Raw genomic sequence first — 19,141 nt, 5'->3', positions numbered from 1 at the left:
AAAAACTCACAATTCCTCAATCTCAATTTACATACAATGGAAGACTCCTTTCCCCCTATTTTTTTCACTAGAAACTTGTGAAAGCTTAAGTTAGGGTAGAAACATTTTAAAGTCATTCAGAATTTTATATATATACAAATTAATCCCACTTCCTCCCCCAAATCTGGAGAGTATAGCAGGTCTTGTTTGTAGGCTTTTGCTTCATAGTTTAATTTTGGGGTGTTCAGGAAGACTCCCGTGGAAAATTATCTTCCAGGCTGAAATTCTATTATTATATTCACTTTGCGTTAAGCATCGTCTTTTCAAGGGTACCACTTTTACAATGCAATATCTCTCATTTGGAATGACAAGTCAGATTAGAGCGTGTCCTTTAAGGGAGACCATTTTGCATACTTTATTATTTATTTGGAGACTGGATGGCATGCTTACCTGATAGTATTTGGGTTAATAGTTATACTTTCCAGTTCAGCTAGCGGGACGGCAATGTACCCTTTGACTTTCTAGGAGTTGTTGTGTGATAGTTTGTGTTGTCTCCCTCAGGTTCTCTATCGTCCCTCTGATAAACGATATAGGACAGTTTATGAGACAAAGTGCTTCTCACTGACATAGCCAGATTTCTGGGGGCAGCTTTAGCTTTTTCCTACTATTGAGCTTTTTCCTACTATTACTGCCAGTGGGTGAACTTCACTACTGTGCTCTTATGATTGGTTCGATGTTGGGGTCATCGGATTCACGGAGAAAGTAGAAAAATACTAAAGATTAAGGATTCGCAGTTTAAAACTTACAAACAGGTCAAAAACAGTACTCGATTATTTCGGGGCCAAATTGGCATTCTGTGAAATGCCTTCCTTTCCTTCCTCTCTTTTGCTTATCAATTAACTTATAAGCACTTCTAATCGCCTGCGATCAGGGGCCATACAAAGACTTCGTGTTGGAGTAGAAAATTTACTGTCTCAGAATCATAGCGTGCGACCTCATGTACGTCGTGTAACCTTTCTGACAACCTATAAAACAAAGGACTAGACCTTCACTATCGCCTTAGGTTATGGAAGGGGAAGTCCCTTGAAGAGGGTTCTAACCTTAATGTATTGCTCCTTCCTAGCTTCTTTGGTTCAAAAGTTTGGTAGGGAAGTTAGACATTCTAGCTGAATGAGGTATTTGGATACTTTATCAACATATCAAAGCTGTACTACTTCAGTCTTCCTATTTCAACACTAAACTAACATCTTTTCATTTGTTATGCTTTTTATGGAGGATTTTAGCATTAGTTACCTAATTTTATTCACTGAACGTCCCTATTTTGTTGAAAACCCATTGAAAACCCATTGAAGTTGTATCTCTTGGACTAAAAATGAATACTATTTCTAGTCTAGTGTTCTTGCTAATATGTTGCTGTTTTCTTCAAATACCCCTTTTTCTTGTTCCTAAGTAAATTTGGGGCCGGCTAAACCACAAAGATATATGGCTTTCAATCTTCTAGGCCACGCCTCTTCTACTTCCTCCACCCCCCAGTCCCCTCCCCCTCACTTCTTAAAGCGCTGCAATTTGCTGCTGCCGCCATATTTTTTCTTTTCCTAGGGTGGAAACTTGGTAACACTTGATCTCTTTGCCCGTGTGGTTCTTTCTGGAACATTTTCCAGCCCCCAACCACCCATTATGGCATATTTCTTTAGAAAAATTCACCAAAATTCCATAAAATATTTTTAAAGTTATAAACTTTCTCCTAGTATTTTCTTGACACCTCCTCCCTCTTTTTCAGGTATTTAAGATATTTTTAGGCAAATTTTCGTTTTAAAGGAATTTTCTTTGGAAATGACTTTTGGTTGACAACTCTGTTTTTTGTGGTTTAGTTTTCTGTTTTCTTCCCTTTTCTGTATTTTGCCCATCGGGGCTGCGGATACCTGATCTTCTTATTATTTTTTTGCCCAACGGGGCTGTGGATACCTGCCTTTTAATTTTTTTTTTTTTTTAATTTGCCCATCGGGGCCACGGATACCTGCGTTTATTTTTTTTTTCCCCCTCAGCCCATCGGGGCCTCGGATACCTGCTTTTTTCCTTAAATTTATTTTTTGGCCCATCGGGGCCTCGGATACCTGCTTCTATTTTTTTTTTTCCTTGCCCATCGGGGCCTCGGATACCTGCTCTCATTTTTTTTTTCCTTGCCCATCGGGGCCACGGATACCTGCTTAGATTTTTTTTTTCATTGCCCATCGGGGGTTTTTATGGATAGAAAATTGTTGGTTTTTGTGGTTCGTTGTACTATCTGGAATGTCTACAAATTTTTGCTGCTAATCGTTTGGTGGTGTGTGAGTGGACCTACGGCTTTGGCTGGGAGATGACTTTGCAGTTAGGCTAGGAGCTTGGTCAGGCTGGGGAGGAAAGATGGCGGCCACTTTAGATTTGCCGCCCAGCTCTGCTGACGGTTAGTTGCTTGTGCTAAGAATAAACGAGTGAGAAAAGATGGATAGCGGGACAGGCAGAGGCAGTTGTATGCGCTGCATCAGCTAAATGTTTACAATGAGCTTATTGGAGGCTCGTTAGGAGCTTTGTATGAATTAGGGTATCGTGAGGTGGAGAAACAGGATGGTCCTGTGTTATGTTAAAAGAGGCTAATCGAAAATGGGAGGGAGGAAACTTAGGCACAGGGTTCAAAATGGCGATTTTGACTTTGCGGCATTGCTCAGCATGGCTGCCTGCTTTGTTAGTGTCCAAAATGGCGGACACAGTTTTGCCGCAGTGTTCAAGTGGCGGGAAGGCCACATCATGGTGGTGTCTTTGTTCTAGTGCGCAGCATGGCGGTGGAAATATTCTGTTACATGGCAAAAGATGGCGGCTGAAGTACATGCCGCAGTATAAAATATGGCGGGCTTTTGTGTTTGCCGTGTGCATTTCCTGACAGGTTTTGCCGCAGGGACAATATGGCAGACCTTGTCATGTGGATATCATGGCAGTTCGTCACGTGGACGTCATGGCGGGGGGTTTTTGCCCGGTACATTCTTGGCGGGCTTTGCACCAGGTGGGCCTGCCGCATTGTTAAAGATGGCGGGGTTTGCCGCGTTTGCCGGGTTTGCCGCGTTTGCTGCGTTTGCCGCGAAAAGTGGGAGAAAGGTGGGGTGGACAGTGTTGGATTGCCGCACGACCCACCCAATCAGAAGGGGTGGTAGAATTGGGAACAACCAATTAGTAGAGGATGGAATTAGACTATGAGTTAGTGTAGCACTGCACTGTGGTCTTTATTCAGCCAGTCAGGTGGAGGAAGCAGAGAGGCCACGTCTCTACGTCGGCTCCCAGTGGGTGGTAACCAAGGTCTTTCCAAGGACATTTGGCCTTTCCACCTCCCTCCCCTCTCACTTGCTCCCTCCCCTCCGGCATTGACTCTTGCAGTGCTGGATAGCTGGCTGTGCGGGCTGAACCTCACCCCATTCCTCTGCGTTGCTGCTGTGGCCTCAGGCTAGTCTACTCCCCCCTGGCTTCTGCTCTTCCGCACTGTGGCCAGGGGCAGTGCTCCATGCCTGCCAAGTATGAATATGGCGGTGAGTCGTGGCCAAGACCAGAATGGATCGCAGATGATCGTTGGCCAACAGGTGGCAGAAGAGGAATCCCTGTCTTCCTCAAGAGGAACACCTACCCCGTGGCTAATGCTGGGGTCGGATTTTGATTTCTATTTCTTGGATGTCAGTCATATATAGTTTGATTATGTGGTTTGCTAGTGTTCGATTTAAGCCTTAAGTGACTATATGGAAATGTATTTAGGGGCTTTATTTGTAGAATTCGTTTCAATTACACTTAATGAGTTTTCACTTTTGGGTCCCTTAAAATTCCTTAAAGTTTCCAATTTCTTTTTTATAAATTGTTTAAACTTTTTTTTTTGGCTTTAGATATTCAAAGTAAAATGATTTGGCACTTAAAACATTTTTACTAACTTTTTTACTTTGAAATTGACTGAATAAACTACTTCCCTTCGGATTTTTGAAGAGTCTTATAGCACAGAAATAGTTAATTGAAAATTTAACTGTGAGACCCTATGTAAATAGGAATATTTGAAGGTCCCCTCTGGTCCAGGCCTTGCTTTGTTCCCATCCTTCATGCTGCACTAATTGATGACATACCTATCAAGCAGAAAACTTTAATTGCTGTGGACTCGTTTCCTCTATTGAAACTTATTATATTGGAATATTAATGCCCACAGTTTCAGTTTTCTATGGTTCCCTGCCTACACGGCCCGCAGCCCTTACAACGTCCCTACCCCAGCCCTCCCCCCAGCCCCAGCCCCAGCCCCTGCCCCTGCCCCTGCCCCAGCCCCAGCCCCAGCCCCAGCCCCTGCCCCGGCCCAGCCCCAGCCCCAGCCCCTGCCCCGGCCCCAGGCCCAGCTCCAGCCCCAGCCCCAGCCCCAACCCCAACCCCAGCCCCAGCTCCCAGCTCCCCCAGCCCTGCTTCTATCTAAAGCAATTTGCATTGGTTCAGTGCTAAAAATAAGTTGGCCATTGCTCATCCATTAGACTAGGTTACCCTATCTGCCTCTAGCCTTGCTGGTCTTCAGTGCTGACTACCTGAGTCATCATTTTCAATTAATGTACACAATCCCGTTTGTCCACTGTCCCATGATAGAACAGACTCTGTGCACCATTTGTGTTAATGTTAGGAAATGTTAATTAATCCAGAGTTTCATATCAGACAGTTATTGTCCATAATTCTAGTTACTCAACATCTCAATCTACTGCCCTTAAGGAAGGAGAAAACATTCCTTTGTCATTGCTGCAGTAATCACAGTCACAATTTTCTGGGCAGTGCTCATATACTGTGCTGACCACCTAAACTCTTTGTACTGAGTGGAATTCTCATTGTTGATAATTCTGCCCATTGGATTAGATCCCAGTCCAAAACCCTTTTACATTCAGCAGGGGGCACAGGAAACCCAAGCCCTGTTCAACAGTAAACGGGCTCAGTCCCACTTGTCATAACCTTGTCCATTAAACAAAGGCACCCTACTTTTTTGCCTAGCTTCTGGGGAGTCCTGCTGTTCTTGGACAATTAAAGTACCAAATTGTTATTGTACATTGTCTTGCTCATTAATCAACAACCCTCCATCCTCTTTGAATTGCTACTAGGCAGTACTGGCTACCTGAGACCATGTTCCTTGAATTATTGAGTAGAACCCTAGTTGTCCGTATCCCTGTTCCTTATACAAGTAACAGCTTCTTTGCACTATAGTAGAGGTGCTCACCCTTAAAGCTCTTTACTTTGGAATATTAATGGATACAATCATTATTGTTCATGGACCTGCCTAACAGATAAGACCCACCCATGCTCTCTCCATTGCTCCTGGGTAGTACTTAGCACCTTGCATAGTATGTAAAATCCTCATTGCTCATGGTCCCACCCATTAGTCTAGGATATTCCTTACCTCTGTGCCATTACTTCGGAGGTGTTCTGATTACCCAAGTTCCCTTCTCTTAAAGTTGATGTGCATAATTGCATATATTCATGGTCCTGTGTATTAAAAAAATGGGATCTCACTCCATCCCACCCTCTGTGGGATACTGCTAACAAGTGCATAATATTAAAAAACTCAGCTCTTGGACAGTTAATTTGCACAGTTGCAGTTGTCTAAAGTCTTGTCTATTTGAAAGAGCCACTGTATCCCATTTGTATGCTATAATGTGGGCCGATCACTCAAGGACCCTTCTCTTTAATTGAAAATGTCCATAATTGCATTTGTCCATGTCCTGGGAAGAAGCCATACCCACTCCCTTTGTACTCCATCCAGGGGCCTTTACTACTCAAGAACTCTGCACTAGGACAGTTTATACACATAATCCTAATTGATTAAAACTGAGCCTTTTGTATCAGGAACCCTGCACAATCTTTACTTTACATCTGAAAGGTGCAAATCACCTAAGGACCTTGTCCTGAAATTGTTCATGTGCAAAATTGATATCCCCAATATCTCTTGTTAAAACAGGGTCCCATCCCCACCTAACTCCTTTTGCATTACTGTAGAGGGCACTTAGGACAGTTAATGTGCTCCTTTACAGCTGTGGTCCCTTCTGTTAGTCTAGGATCCCATCCCCTTCACTTTGCATTATTGCAGAGGGTACCTGAGACTATTAATGTACTTAATTGCAGGTAAAGTCCTTTCCCTTAGTCCAAGATCCCATCCACTACTACTCACTTTGCATTACCATAGGATACAAGGGACTGCTAATGGGCTTAAATGCAGTTACAGTCCCTTATGTTAGCCTAGGATCTCATCCCCACCTAACTCCATTTGCATTACTGCAGAGGGTACTTGGGACTGTTAATGTGCTTCATTTGCAGTTACAGTCCCTTTTGTTAGTCTAGGATCCCATCCTCACCTACTCCCTTTGCATTACCACAGAGAGTACATGGGACTGTTAAGTGCTTAAATTCAGATATTGTCCTTTATGGTAGTGCATGGTTTCATCTTTTTCCAACTCCCTTGGCATTACCAGAGAGTACTGGGGACTGTTAGAGCTTAAGTGCAGATACTATCCCTCATGTTAGTGTAGGGTTCCACCCACTCCAACTCCCTTTGCGTTACAGCAGAGGCTATGTAGGACCTTTAAGGTGCTTAATTGCAGATGTGGTCCATTCCGTTTGTCTAGGATCCCATCTCCTCCTATCCCTTTGCATTACTGCAGAGGACACTTGGGACTGTTAATGGGCTGATTGCATCTGTGGTCCTTTCTGTTAGTCTAGGATCCCGTGCCCTCCAACTCCCTTCGTATTACACAGGAAATACTTGGGACTGTTAATGGGCTTAATTGCACCTACAGTCCCTTTTGTTAGTAGGATCCTATGCCTTCCAACACCCTTTGCATACAGAGAGGATATCTGGGACTGTTAATGAGCATAATAGCAGCTACAGTCTGTTCTGTTCATCTAGGATCCCGTGGCCTCCAACTCCTTTTTGCCTTACAGGGTGGTACTTGGGACAGAAAGACAGAAACATGCTTAATTGCGTCTGTAGTCCCCTCTGTTAGTCTAGGATTCCATGCCCTCTAACTCCCTTTGCATTACACATGGGGTTCTTGGGACTGTTAATATGCTCAACTGCAGCTACAGTCCCTTCTGTTTGTCTAGGATCTCATGCTCTCTAACTCCTCTTGTATTACTAGGTGGTATTTGGGACAGAAAGGTGCTTAATTGCATCTGTGGTCCCTTCAGTAGTCTGGGATCCCATGCCCTCCAACTCCCTTTATGTTACGGGGTACTTGGGACTGTAAATGTGCTTAATTGCACCCACACCCTTGTGTTAGACTAGGATCTTATGTCCTTCAATTGCCTTTACATATAGCAGGAGGTACCTGGGACTCTTAATGTGCTCAATTGCAGCTATAGTCTCGCTGTTAGTCTAACAACCCATGTCCTCCAACTCCCTTGCCTTACTGGCTGGTATTTGACACAAAGGTGCTTCACTGCATCTGTGGTCCCTTTTGTTTGTTTGGAATCCCATGCCTTCCAAACCCTTGGCATTACATGCGGGGTACTTGGGACTGTTAGTATGCTCAATTGCACCTGCAGTCCTTTCTGTTTGTCTAGGATCCCATGCCCAGCAAATCCTTTTGCATTACGCAGGGCGTCCTTGGGAGTCTTAAAGTGCTCAGCTGTAGCTACAGCCCCTTCTGTGCTTCTAGTATCTGATGTCCTCCAACTCCCTTTGTATTACACAGGGGACATTTGGGACAGAAAGGTGCTTGCTTAATTGCCTCTGTAGTCCCTTCTGTTAATCTGGAATCCCATCCGCTCCAACTCCCTTTGCATTACACAAAGGAATACTAGGGACTCATTCCCAAATACCCTGTGGTGCCCTTCAACTCCCTTTGCATTACACAAGAGGTACTTGGGACTGCAAATGTGCTTAACTGCAGCTACAACCTTTTGTTAGTCTTGGATCCCATGCCCTCCCACTCCTTTTGCATTACACAGAGGATACTTAGGACTGTTAAATTGCTCAATTGTAGCTACAGTCCCTTCTGTGCTTCTAGTTTCTGATGCCCTCCAACTCCCTTTGCGTTACACGGGATATTTGGGACAGAAAGGTGCTTAATTGCATCTGTGGTCCCTTCTGCTAGTCTGGGATCTCATTCTCTCCCACTCCCTTAGCATTACACACGGGAGACTCGGGACTGTTAATGTGCTGTACTGCAGTTACAGTCCCTTTTATTGGTCTAGAATCCTGTGCCCTCCAACTCCTTTGGCATTACTGGTTGGTTTTTGTGACAGAAGGTGCTTAATTGCATCTGTGGTCCCTTCTGTTAGTATGAGAGCCTATGCCCTTGAACTCCCTTTACATACACCTGAGGTACTTGGGAATGTAAATAGCCTAATTGCAGCTACAGTCTTTGCTATTTGTCTAGGATCCCATGCCCTCCAACTCCTTTTGCATTACGTAAGGGATACTTGGGGTTGTTAAAGTGCTCAACTGTAGCTACAGTCCTTTCTGTGCTTCTAGTGTCCAATGCCCTCCACTCCCTTTGCATTACATAGGGGATATTTGGGACAGAAAGGTGCTTAATTGCATCTGTGGTCCCTTCTATTAGTCTGGGATCCCATGCCCTCCACCTCCCTTGACATTACACGCGAGGTACTTGGGACTGTAAATGTGCTAAAATGCAGCCACTCCCTTCTGTTAGTCTAGGATCTCTCATCCTCCAACTCCCTTTGCATACAGCAGAGGGTACCTGGGACTCTTAATGTGCTCAATGGCAGCTACAGTCCCTTCTGTTAGTCTCAGATCCCATGCCCTCCAACTCCCTTTGCATTACACACGGTGTTCTAGGGACTGTTAATGGCCTAATTACAGCTGCAGTCCCTTCTACTTGTCTAGGATCCCATACCCTCTAACTCCTTTTGTGTTACACATGGGGTACTTGGGACTGTTAGTAGACTCAATTGCACCTACAATCCTTTCTGTTTGTGTAGGATCCCATGCCCTCCAACTACTTTTGCATTAGACAGGGGGTACTTGGGACTCTTAAAGTGCGCAATTGTAGCCTCAGTCCCTTCTGTGTTTCTAGTGTCTGATGCCCTCCAGCTCCCTTTGCATTACACAGGGGATATTTGGGACATAAAGGTGTTTAACTGCATCTGTGGTCCCTATGTTATTCTGGGGTCTTATGCTTTCCAATTCCCTTAGCGTTACACACAGGATACTTGGGACTCTTAATGTGCTCCATTGCAGCTGCAGTCCCTTCTATTAGTCTAGAATCCTGTGCCCTCCAACATTTTTGCATTACCAGGTGGTATTTGGGACAGAAAGGTGCTTAATTGCATCTGTGGTCCCTTCAGTAGTCTGGGATCCCATGCCCTCCAACTCCCTTTACATTACACAAGAGGTACTTGGGACTGTAAATGTGCTAATTGCAGCTACACCCATCCTTTGGTCTAGGATCTCTCATCCTCCAACTCCCTTTGCATACAGCAGAGGGTACCTGGGACTCTTAATGTGCTCAATGGCAGCTACAGTTTCTTCTGTTAGTCTCAGATCCCATGCCCTCCAACTCCCTTTGCATTACACACGGTGTACTAGGGACTGTTAATTGTTTTAATGGCAGCCACAGTCCCTTCTGTTTGTGTAGGATCCCATGCCCTCCAACTCCCTTTGTATTACGCAAGGGATATTTGGGACAGAAAGGTGCTTGCTTAATTGCATCTGTGGTCCCAAAACAACATATTGGCCTGAGATCCCATGCCCTCCAACTCCCCTTGCATTCCGCATAGGTTATTTGGGACTGTTAATGGTCTTAATGGCAGCCACAGTCCCTTCTGTTAGTCTGGGATCCCATGCCTCCAACTCCCTTTGCATTTCCCTGTGGTATTTGGGTCACAAAGGTGCTTAACTGCCTCTAGGATCCCCTTCTGTTATTCTGGGGTCCCATGCCCTCCAACTTACTTTACATTACACAAGAGGTACTTGGGACTGTAAATGTGCTAATTGCAGCCACACCCATCCTCTGGTCTAGGATCTCTGGTCCTCCAACTCCCTTTGCATACAGCAGAGGGTACCTGGGACTCCTAATGTGCTCAATGGCAGCTACAGTCCCTTCTGTTAGTCTCAGATCCCATGCCCTCCAACTCCCTTTGCATTACACACCGTGTACTAGGGACTGTTAATTGTCTTAATGGCAGCCACAGTCCCTTCTGTTTGTGTAGGATCCCATGCCCTCCAACTCCTTTTGCATTACGCAGGGGGTCCTTGGGAGTCTTAAAGTGCTCCATTGTAGCTGCAGTCCCTTCTGTGCTTCTAGTGTCCGATGCCCTCCAACTCCCTTTGTATTACACAGGGGATATTTGGGACAGAAAGGTGCTTGCTTAATTGCATCTGTGGTCCCAACAACATATTGGCCTGGGATCCCATGCCCTCCAACTCCACTTGCATTCCGCATAGGTTATTTGGGACTGTTAATGGTCTTAATGGCAGCCACAGTCCCTTCTGTTAGTCTAGGATCCCATGCCCTCCAACTCCCTTTGCATTTCCCTGTGGTATTTGGGTCACAAAGGTGCTTAACTGCCTCTGGGATGCCTTTCTGCTAGTCTGGGGTCCCATGCCCTCCAAATTACTTTACATTACACAAGAGGTACTTGGGACTATAAATGTGCTAATTGCAGCCACACCCATCCTCTGGTCTAGGATCTCTGGTCCTCCAACTCCCTTTGCATACAGCAGAGGGTACCTGGGACTCCTAATGTGCTCAATGGCAGCTACAGTCCCTTCTGTTAGTCTCAGATCCCATGCCCTCCAACTCCCTTTGCATTACACACCGTGTACTAGGGACTGTTAATTGTCTTAATGGCAGCCACAGTCCCTTCTGTTTGTGTAGGATCCCATGCCCTCCAACTCCTTTTGCATTACGCAGGGGGTCCTTGGGAGTCTTAAAGTGCTCCATTGTAGCTGCAGTCCCTTCTGTGCTTCTAGTGTCCGATGCCCTCCAACTCCCTTTGTATTACACAGGGGATATTTGGGACAGAAAGGTGCTTGCTTAATTGCATCTGTGGTCCCAACAACATATTGGCCTGGGATCCCATGCCCTCCAACTCCACTTGCATTCCGCATAGGTTATTTGGGACTGTTAATGGTCTTAATGGCAGCCACAGTCCCTTCTGTTAGTCTAGGATCCCATGCCCTCCAACTCCCTTTGCATTTCCCTGTGGTATTTGGGTCACAAAGGTGCTTAACTGCCTCTGGGATGCCTTTCTGCTAGTCTGGGGTCCCATGCCCTCCAAATTACTTTACATTACACAAGAGGTACTTGGGACTATAAATGTGCTAATTGCAGCCACACCCATCCTCTGGTCTAGGATCTCTGGTCCTCCAACTCCCTTTGCATACAGCAGAGGGTACCTGGGACTCCTAATGTGCTCAATGGCAGCTACAGTCCCTTCTGTTAGTCTCAGATCCCATGCCCTCCAACTCCCTTTGCATTACACACCGTGTACTAGGGACTGTTAATTGTCTTAATGGCAGCCACAGTCCCTTCTGTTTGTGTAGGATCCCATGCCCTCCAACTCCTTTTGCATTACGCAGGGGGTCCTTGGGAGTCTTAAAGTGCTCCATTGTAGCTGCAGTCCCTTCTGTGCTTCTAGTGTCCGATGCCCTCCAACTCCCTTTGTATTACACAGGGGATATTTGGGACAGAAAGGTGCTTGCTTAATTGCATCGGTGGTCCCAAAACAACATATTAGCCTGGGATCCCATGCCCTCCAACTCCCTTTACACTACACATGAGGTACTTGGGAGTGTTAACATGGTTAATTGCAGCCAGCATCCCTTCTGTGTGTGTAGTTTCCTATGCTCTCCTATGCTGTTTGGATTACAGCAGCATGTACTTGGTACTGTTAAACTGCTTAATTGGAGGTGTAGTCACTATCGTGGGTTTAGGATTCCCATGACCTTCAGTCACTTTACATTACCTGGGCAGTTTCTTGGATTGTTATGGTGCTTAAGTGCAGCTGCAGATCCCTTCTGTTACTCGAGGATTCTATCCACTCCCTCTACATTACTTGGGAGGGTTTTGGGTCTTTTAAATAGCTCAATTGCAGCTCCGGTCCCTTCTGCTAGTCTGGGATCCCATGCCCTCCAATTCCCTTCTCATTATCACAGATGGTACTTGGGCCTATTAATGGGCTGAATTGCAGCTGTGGTACTTTCTGTTGGTCTGGGATCCTACACGCTCCAACTCCCTTTGTGTTATAGGTGAGCGTGCCTGGGATTATTAACCGGCTAGACTGCAGCTGTTGTCTCTTTTGTTTAGGACCTCACACCCTTCTACTCAGCATTACAGCAGAGGGTATTGGAACTGTTAAATGTTCAATTGTAGCTGTGGTCCCTTCTGTTTTCTAGGATCCCATGTCCTCCACCTACCTTTACATCGCCTGGGAATATATTTGGGATGGTTAAAGTGCTCAATTGCAGCTGTGGTCCCTTCTGCGTATCTAGTTTCCCATGACCTCCTACTGCCTTTACATTACCTGGGAGTGCATCTGGGACTGCTAAAGTGCTTAGCTGCAGTATAGTCCCTTCTGTTAGTCTAGTTTCCCATCCCCTCCCATTCTTTGCATTACAGCAGAGGATACTTGGGACTGTTAAAGTGCTTAATTGCAGCTGTGGTCCCTTTTGTACTCCAGGATCCCATGACCTCCCACTTCCTTTATGTTACTAGGTGGGCATTTGGGACTGTTATGGTGCTTAATTGCATTTGTAGTCCTCCTGTTAGTCTAGGATCCCATTCCTTCCTACGCACTTTGCATTACCACAGAGGGTACTTGGGACTGTTAAGGTTCATCCCATCCTCTCACTCCCTGTTAGTATTACAGCAGAGGGTGCTGAACACCAAAGCTCTTCTTTTGCCCTGTTAATGTGCATAATTGCATTTGTCCCTCTTCCTCTGCAGTAAAGACCTCACTCATTTCCCTTGTATTCAGCAGCGGATGCCCTTTCCTCAAGACCTTTGTACTAGGATAAAGTGAACCATGGTAATTGATTGACCAAAACTATGCCTTTCATTTAAGACCTCTGTACTCTCTGTTTTACAAGAAGGTGTACCTACTACCTCAGTTACTTTTTTGGGGGACTATTTATGTGCAAAATTCCAATGTTCATGGGCCCCCCTGTTAAACTAATATCCCACCCTATTACATTATAGCAGGGGATGCTAGGGACCCAAAGTCCTTCTCTTGGGACTCTTAATGTGCCTGTGCCCTCCTGATAAGCTAATATCCTGACTTGTTAGTATTATAGCAGGAGGTACTGACCACCTGAAGTCTTTCTTTTGGACAGTCAACGTGCAGAGTTGCACTAGGATCCCATCCCCATCACACCTCCTTTGCATCAGGGGTGCTGACCAATCGTGGCTGCTTCTCCTGTACAGTTAATTGTGCATAATTACTGTAATCCCTGCTCCCTTATGTAAGAATAGGATCCCATTTCCTTGCCCCATTTACATTACTGCAGGGTCTTCTGACTAGCCAAGATTCATTTTCTTGGACTGTTACTATGCATACTTATATTTGCTCCTATGCTTGTATACCAGGTAAGGACTCTCCCCATTCTATTTATATTCTAGCAGGAGCTGCCTACTACTAAAGACCTTACACCCTGCTGCAGTTAATGTGCACAATCTTAGTTGTCTTGTACACACTCTCAGTTGTCTACAACTGTGCCTTTTAGATCAGGACACCTGCACTTATTGAAGCAGAGGTTACTGACTACCTTAAAGCCCTTCTCTTGGGAACGTGGATATGTGTAATTACAGTCATCCATGGTCCTTTGAGTTAACTTGGGTCCTTGAGTTTTCACACCCTCTTTGCTTTACTGCATGAGATACTGTGCACTTAAGGCCCCTTTCTCAAACTGTGAATGTGCATAATGATATTTACATTAGGATCCTTCCCCTTCACACTCCCTTTGAAGTACTGCAGGAATTCTGACCTAAGGTCCCATTTCTTGGCCTGTTAATATTCACTATTATATTTGTCTGGGTTCCTGTGCACTAGACAAGGGCAGCTCCTCTCCCCACTTTCCTTTTTTTCCAGCAAGGAGTGCCCTCTCCACAACACTATTACATTTGGACAATCAAGGTGCACAATTTTAATTGACCACACCTATGGACCTTAGATATTAATATGCATAATTGCACATGGCTCATCCCATTTGAATAAGATCTTACTTTCTCAGACCCCTTTTACAGTACAGCAGAGGTACTGACCCCTAAGGCCTTTTTTCTTGGCCTGTTAACATATGTGTGATTATGTTTGTCTGGATTCCTGTACACTAGACAAGCCTCCCCCCACCCCCCATCCCTGTCTTCCTTTCCCTTTCAGCAGGGGGTGCCTCCTCCATTATACCATAACTTTTGGACAGTCAAGGTGCACAATTGTAATTGACCACAACCGTGCACCTTAGACATTAATGTGCATGACTGCACATGGCTCAGCTCATTTGAATAAGAGCCTACGCTTTCAGACCTTTTGTTGTACAGCAGAGGTACTGATCACTAAGGCCTCTTTTAATGGCTTGTTATTGTGCATAATTGGATTAATACATGTTCCTGTACAGTAGATAAGGACACCCCTCTCCCCATTCCCTTTGCCTTTTAGCAGGGCCTGAGCACTACTTTAAGATCCTTATATTAACATGGTACATGGTTTTAATTTACCACACCGTGTCTGTTGGACGTTAATGTACATAATTGCAACTTAGTTCATCCTACTCTGTTGCCCTTCATTTGCAGTATACCAGGGTCATTGACCCCTCAATCCCCTTTCTCGATCTGTTAATGTGCATAATTGCATTTGTCTGGGTTCTTGTGCACTAGACAAGGACATGTCCCCCCACCTCCTATGCCTTCCAGCAGGTGGTGCCCACTGCTAAGATCTTTACATTTGAATAGTTACTGTGCAGAATTGTAGTTTTCCACAACCCTATCACTTCCAGGACTATTGTACCTCGTTTGTTCTACTGCAGGGGATACTGTTTTTCCCCAAGGCTCCTTCTAGTGGACAATTAATATACATAATTGAAATTGTCTATTGTCTTCAGGAGACTAAGGTCAAACCCCTTCAGCTTCCCTTTGTAGTACAGCTGATTGTGCTGAGTAACCAAGGCCCTCTTCTTTTGGACTGATAATACGTGCAATTGCATTTTTTCCTATTCTTTGCACTAGATACGGACCCCACCTACTTCCTTAGCATTTTCAGCAGGCAGTGCCCACTACTTAAGACTCTTTCACTTGGAAAGTTCATGTGCACAAGTGCAATTTTCCAAGCATGTCTTATTCCAGACCCCCGGACCCTCTTTGCTTTAGAGCAAGGAGATGCTATTCACTTAATGCCCTTTCTTTTGGACTTTAATGTGCATAATTGCAATTGTCCATCTCTTCTGCTGGACTAAGATTGCATCCCTCCATACCCCCTTTGCAGCAGGGGCATGTTAACCATGAATAAGTTCTTCTCTTGAGATTATTAGTGTTCATAATTGTACTTGTCTGTGGACCTGTGCAGTAGAAAGGATGCTCTATGTCCCTAGCGTTGCCTTTAGATTGCTGCTGAGGAGTGCTAACTATCATGACCTCAGCTCTTGGACACTTAATATGCGCCCAATAACAATTATCAAAAGTACTGGTCATTAGATATGACCCCTGAATCCTCTTTGTATACATCAGGGGTACTGACTAAGGCCCATTTCTTGGACTGTTAATGTGAATTTTTGCAATTATCTGTGCCTCCTTCCATTAGAGTAGGAAATCATTCCCTTACACCCCCTTTGCATTAATGCAGGGGCTGCTGACCACACAAAACTTCTGGGACTGTTAATGGGCACAATGGCAATTAGCAATGGAATTTCCCTTCCTGGCCTTGTTAGACAAGCACTCCCAGCTCCAATTTCCTGTGGCATAATAGGGTATAAACATTGCAGTGCGCCATGAACCAGTCCGTCAAACAGCGACCCATACTCCCACTCCTTTTGCATTGCTCTAGTGTATAAAATTCCAAATAGTCATGGTCTTAACTGTTATCTTCCCTTCTCCCACCCCTTGCCTGCCCTTGGACCCTCCTTATGGACTATTAATGCTCACAATTTTAGCTGTCCATGTATCCAGCCATTAAATAAGACCTTACTCCCTCACCCTGTCCCCCCTTCACCCCTTGCCCCTTTTTACATTGTTGCTGGGGAATGTTACCTGGGCTAGGCCCTTTCTCTTGGACTTAAAACGTTAACAATCCCAGATGTCATTGGTTTACCCACTTTGTACTGCTGTAATGCCTCAGTTACACTTTCCTTGATCCTGCCCATAAGACATGGACCCCTCTACTTCCTTCTTTGCATTGCTTATGAGTAGTGCTGACTACCCAAAGCCCCTTCGGTGTTATTAATTAACACAGTACTGATTGTCCCATTTTTCAGTCCATCAGCCCAAGATCTCCCTATGACTTTGATGTTGTATGTTTGTGCAGTGTTGACTACCAAAAGCAGGCCTGAACTAGGTGGATGGGCCTTCACTCCTTTTCCTGCATTTGTTAATGATCCCAATTCCAATTATTGTCACATTCTGGGGAGAGGAACCTTCCCTGCCCACCTCTGTTACTGACTTACTGGGCAAAAGGCTCAAGGCAAGTCAGGCCCAAGGAGCTGGATTGCCGCCCTTTAGTTTGGATTTTCAATATACATAAGTATTACTTGAAAATTTTCTCCCCAGGAAGGAAGGTTAGCACTCTCTGCATTCTTCCTTCCAGAGCAGATTGCGCAGCTAAGAATCTCTCCTCTTGTATATTGCTATTGTACAGTGCCAATTGCCAGGATACAACCAAAAAGTTGCTGTTAATTTTTTATTTTTTAAGAAAGACATCTGGTTTACAAGGTGGAATTGATAACCTGGTCATTAAATTTTTGAAGTCTAAAAACCCATTTATACTATGTACCTGATGACCAGTGTCTCTCATTTTAGTAAGGGTGGTGGGTGTGTGGATGGACCACTGTGACTCTTGCTATTTTGGTGTTACCAAAGGAGTTCTAGAGTGGAACTCTTAAGACCAGTATCTTTGGGCTCTACCACCATTTTAAAACCATTCCTTGTTTGGGCTTTACCACCATTCACTCTTAGAAAAACTACCTAAACGTTCTAGTCCTTAAATTTCTTCATGTGGAGCACCAACCATCCCCTACTTATTTCAAGAAGATTGCCGTAAAAAGATGAAATGAGAGAACGTATGCTGAGGTGCTTTTGAAAACCACAGGTCACGTTATAATCTATTATATAAAATGCACCTTGCTTAATTCTGCTCATTTAAAGTAGCCTGAAGCACCACACTGAAGTGAGGACTTAGAAATGATGGGACTAGTTTCCCTGTTTTATATTAAAAGAAAAATAAGCCAATATCTAATTATTCTTCTGGATACAAATTTCAACAGTCAGATAGCTGCCTGGTAAAAATGAATACTATCCCAGCCTCTAGTGTACAGGGTGTTTGGTGGCAGACAAGTATTTAATATGGAACTGCTGAAGCAAATAACTAGTCATCACAACAGCAGTTCTTTGTAATCACTGAAAAAGAATACTATTCCTCCATCGGCCCAGCTCAGGGTACAGTTGGCACTTCTAGCTCCTTGGACAGCTGTAAGAAGAGTCTCTGGCTCTTTAGAATTCTGTAAGTACTACTTTGTAGCTACTAAGTAATCTTTTCCCTGTTCTATTTTCTGTCTCTCAGATGTTACCCATAGAAAAGTCAGAGGGGCCTATAAGTCTCCTTTCCTGTTCCCACCTCATCTGCAATTTATATATATGTGTATTTCACCATATGAGTTAACCAACAGAATTACAGAATTAATATTGTGTACCTGGCCCGATACTAGGTCACACTGAAGTGAGGGGTGGAAATGATATAGTCCTATATAATCTCATCCCTGAGATGGCTGTATTGTTGAGGAGCTAATATAAGCACACTTTAAATAACTAGGAAATGATAAGCAAGTGCTGTCTTAATGTGTATTATAAGTTACAGAGTTTTAAGAAGAGAGCCCATTTGGGTTTGAAATTGATTGGATAAAGTTAAAGGAGGTGGGTTTACTTTTTCTCTTTGGTTCAGGATATGATTAATATTGCAGCCATCTGGGTAGTCCAGTTGGTTTATTTTAACGTCATTTGGTTTTACCTCTTTTGGCGGCATAGCAAGGGATAAAGCATAGCCATTGTGTTTGGCTATATGCTAAGGCTAGCAAATTGTCAATTGTTAAATCTCATTATAAACTTGAGCTTTTTGAAGTTCAAGTATTGGGGGTATAAATATGATTAGTTTGTTCTTTGTACCTTTTTGTTCTGTCTCTGCCGAAGAACAGATGAGAGTAGTGATGCCTTTTTAGTTTGAGATATTTGTGGAACCTATTTGGCAAGAGGGCAATGGAGAAGTCTAAGTTTTATAAGAAAACCCATTACCTTGCTTACTTTGATGAAGTTGAAATACCTTCTTCCCCTTTGTCTTTTTCAACAAGTACCTTGGTAAGCTAAAAAGCTTAGACTCTCCAATGTAAAACAAACACAAAGGTCCAGCTGAAAAAATGTTAACATCAAATTTGAAACATTTTTTGTGCACATCCCTGCATCTTAGCAGGAGCAAGAGGAACCATATTAATGAGCTGGGCTTTTCTCTTACTGCCCATTTTAGTTAAATCCATAATTCCTCACAGTTTGTTCCTCCTTCCCCCCATTGCCTAAAGACATTATTTGCCTGACTAACTGGGGTAATAAACAAATGGTCCTGAGCCTTCTTGGAAACATGGTCTATGCCATTGTTTCTCAAACTGAAGTAATCTGTCAGGATGAAACATCTTTTAAAGGAAAAAAATTTTTTGAGATCCTAAAGAATATATGTTTTGAGGAATAATGACTTAAGAAAGTTATTTGAAATGTAAACATGATTTCTAATTTCAAGATATGTTTGTCAAAGATATACAGTGTTTTATATATAATATATGTAGGACTTGGGGATCCATAAGAATATATCCACAAACCCCCAGGGTTCTTATCACCCCAATTTGAGAAACACTGGTCTACGCTTTATGAAATCTTTTATCGCTACTAATCAAATTATCGTTCAGTACTAACATACAACTATAACTGTTTAC

The 19,141-nt window shown here is 44.0% G+C and overlaps 1 long non-coding RNA gene across 2 annotated transcripts in view; it reads left to right on the top strand.

The window, feature by feature from the left end:
• Positions 1 to 1,525: 1,525 nt before the first annotated feature.
• Positions 1,526 to 19,141, top strand: part of LOC103543463 (uncharacterized) — a 31,633-nt gene continuing 14,017 nt past the window's right edge. The window contains exon 1 of one of the 2 annotated variants that reach the window (XR_011536188.1): positions 1,526 to 3,646. This is a non-coding gene — a long non-coding RNA (uncharacterized lncRNA). Of the gene's footprint in view, positions 3,647 to 8,137; positions 17,668 to 19,141 lie in introns of those variants that run through there. The other variant, XR_542909.2, reaches the window with a different exon arrangement.

The sequence above is a fragment of the Equus przewalskii genome, chromosome X (genome assembly GCF_037783145.1).
Source record: "Equus przewalskii isolate Varuska chromosome X, EquPr2, whole genome shotgun sequence".
Lineage (NCBI taxonomy): Eukaryota > Metazoa > Chordata > Mammalia > Perissodactyla > Equidae > Equus > Equus przewalskii.
Note: the sequence above shows the minus strand (reverse complement) of the source record. Positions and strands in the feature narration are given on the sequence as shown.